Source organism: Triticum urartu, chromosome 6A (genome assembly GCF_056163025.1).
Source record: "Triticum urartu cultivar PI428250 chromosome 6A, HENAU_Tu73, whole genome shotgun sequence".
Lineage (NCBI taxonomy): Eukaryota > Viridiplantae > Streptophyta > Magnoliopsida > Poales > Poaceae > Triticum > Triticum urartu.
The window spans coordinates 31,665,739-31,668,863 of NC_141878.1; the positions used below are offsets into that span (position 1 = coordinate 31,665,739).

Sequence of the window (3,125 nt, forward strand, 5' to 3'; positions counted from 1 at the left end):
AATACTTTGCTCCCTGTCAATGAGTACGCTCAGAGTTTCTCGAGCATTTTTTGGGATCGTCAATTTGTTTAGCCATGTCATATAGATATTGTTATGATTGGTTAATATCAAACTGTGGTAGGTAGACGATAGAATAAAATGCATTACTGATCTAAATGGGGTTCAGTAGTTCACAGTTACACTCATTGAGAGGTAATATAACTTAATATCAGTTTAATGTGTATGACTGTAACTTGCGGCGGAGGAGCAGAGGCGGCAGCCCGCGCGCAGGGTGGCTGCTCCGGCCAGCCCCTTCGACTTCTCCACCATGATGAACTTGCTGAATGTAACCAAGAGCTTATACTGAATTCTCTGAATGAAGCGTTTACAGTTTCATACTCTGTTTTGTTCTGTTCATTTCCAAACGCGAGTTCTTGGAGGATTTTACATATACTACAGGTTTGAATCGGTTGTTAATTTGGTTGGGTTTCACTAAAGATATTCGCGTCCATTTTAACATATTCGAACTTGCTCAATGTAACCAAGCTCTACTGAAGCATTTTACAGTTTCTGCAAAACTAGAAATACTCTGCTCTGTTCTCTCCATTGTCAAAGTTGAGTTCTTGGGAAGATTTATTTATACAAGCTCGAATTTCCTGTGAATTTGTTTCGATTTCATGGGAATTTGTGTGAAAATTAACTTGAATCGTGGATTTTGTTGTGGCGTGGGCGCAGGACCCGAGCATCAAGGAGATGGCGGAGCAGATCGCCAAGGACCCGTCCTTCAACGAGATGCCCCGTAAATCTACTGTATGATCAATCAAAACACGTTTTGTCCAAAGTCCAAACTTAATGGTAAACAAGAGGCTAATCTTGCTATTTTTGTTTGTTATTTGGTTTGCACTTTCTCTTTCCTTGAACAGTTTACAGTTCATCTAATTTACATTTTTATGTTAACTTTAGCAATTAATTTACCTCAAACAAGGTAATTAATATGATAATTATCCCCTGTGTATACCGCAAGTAAGTAATTTACTGTAATTATGTTAAGAAATTAGAATGTTTGTGACCGACTGTTTAATATGATGCTCTTTTCACAAGGTGTGATATTGTGGCATATTTACCCTGGAGCTAGCATATATATGGAGCTGACTTTGTTCCTGGAGGTGAGCATATATTGTTGATCTTCTCATGTCAATTGCAGCAGTTCCTTGATTCACAATTTATATAGTGTGGTATAGTGGTTATATTTGGAGGTTTATCCCTGTGAAATAATCACCGCTGCAGCTAATGTGTTATGCATAAGCTCAGTGTGTTTGCTCAATTAGCTACTGCTCAATTAAAATTGGTGACCTTCCATTGATGATAGGTTTAGAAATTATGCATTGAGTAACTGGACCTGACCTGGAGTACTTGGTTAATTCAGTGATCTTTTAACAAAATTTTAACTAAATTATTTTGGGCAATGGAGTACTGAATTTTAACTGAGTAACTTGCACTTGCATATGCACTAGACCACTTGTAAATTCTTTGGCTCCTCTTTAATCTGGTGCAATTACTTAACTGACCGTAATAGCCCTGACACTTGTAAGTAACCATATCATTCAAACATCCAATTAAATCTATTCTACTCCATTTCCTGAGATGAAATTGTGATGATGGGAGTGACATTAAACAGCTTGAACATCTAATTGTGCATGTACTCCATTGTTATATACTGATCCATCTTGTCTTTGCCCCATGTTAACATTCAAATTGTTAATTGTATTCAAAGTGTTAATTGCAGGAGCAGACACAGAGGAGGAATCTGCTACCTCAAAGCAGTTGATCGACACCGGGAGGGTGGGTACGTGATGTCGGAGGCTGCCGGGAGGGTGGTGACGAGCTACCGAAGAGATGAGTTCTGGCTCTCCTCGATGCCAGGACGAGGCGCTGCTGCCGATCGGACGTGGACTCGATTGATTTTGATTTGAAATATGACGGGTTGTAATGTAAAATGCACTTCAGTTCAAAATTTCCTCCCCTTGCGAGAGGTATTCTTGGACGGAGGGAGTAGAAGATTAGTTATAGGATTTTGTTTTATTTCTGTACAATTTTCTTTTTATTGGATACTTGTAAAGACATGGTAATATTCTTGCTATAATAAAAATTATGGTTCTATTTCATTTTTTGTTTTTAAATTATTTTTCCTTATAGGTTGTTTTTTGTAAATTTGTATTTTTTTTGTTTTCCAAAAATACTATTAGTGGCGCATTTCAGCATTTATTGGTGGCGCACCTAGCTTTTTAGCTAGTGGCGCACCTCTAAGGTTACTAGTGGCGCACTTGGCTTTATTACTAGTGGGGCACCTAAGGGTTAGTAATGGCGCACTATTAGGTGCGCCATTACTGTCTGGGATAGTAATGGCGCACCAAATGTGCGCCATTACTAAAACTTACTAATGGCGTGCTAGTAATGGCGCACCTAATGTGCGCCATTAGTAACCAAAATAGGTGCGCCATTAGTAACCTGTTTTCCAGTAGTGACTTATAGATTTAAGATCCGCAGTTTCCTTACTAGATGATTCACCCTTATTTTTAGGAACATACATAAGCTTGGCAATTTTAGCAGGAGGACTTGGAGTATTCTTTATGGAAGAAAAAGTGGTTCCCAAGTTCGTAATGATACCCTCAAGTTTATCGATTCTAGTGGAATCTAGATTTATTTTCTCATTAACTATGGGTTCCTTTTCCTTAATATTTTTCAAAGTCATTCCTACCTTAGATCCATATTGGGTAATTTGATTGTGGATATTTTTATCTAGATTTTCAATTAATTCAATGGTAGCAACTTTATTTTCAATAATTTCGAGTCTTTGCATAACATGCTCCAAAGTTAACATAGTTCCATTAACCAAAAGAGGTGGTGAGCCAAATAAATCTAACATAGCTTATAAGAATGAAAAGTATGGCTACCCAAGAAATTCCCTCCGGTAATGGTATCAAGGATATATCTATACCAAGGACTAGCATAAAAATTGCGGAGAAGAACTGAAGTAGATTGCTTCCTGGTAGATCTATTTTGAGCATTGCAAATTCTATACCAAGCATCTTTTAGATTTTCTCCCTCCCTTTGTTTAAAATTTAGAACATCATTCTCGGGAGACA

At 37.7% G+C, this 3,125-nt stretch overlaps 1 long non-coding RNA gene across 1 annotated transcript; it reads left to right on the forward strand.

Moving 5' to 3' along the window:
• The first annotated feature begins 283 nt into the window (after positions 1–283).
• LOC147963534 (uncharacterized) lies at positions 284–2,042 on the forward strand. Its single transcript, XR_015609201.1, has 3 exons — positions 284–834; positions 1,081–1,145; positions 1,766–2,042. It is a non-coding gene; the product is annotated as an uncharacterized LOC147963534 (long non-coding RNA).
• Positions 2,043–3,125: the final 1,083 nt, after the last annotated feature.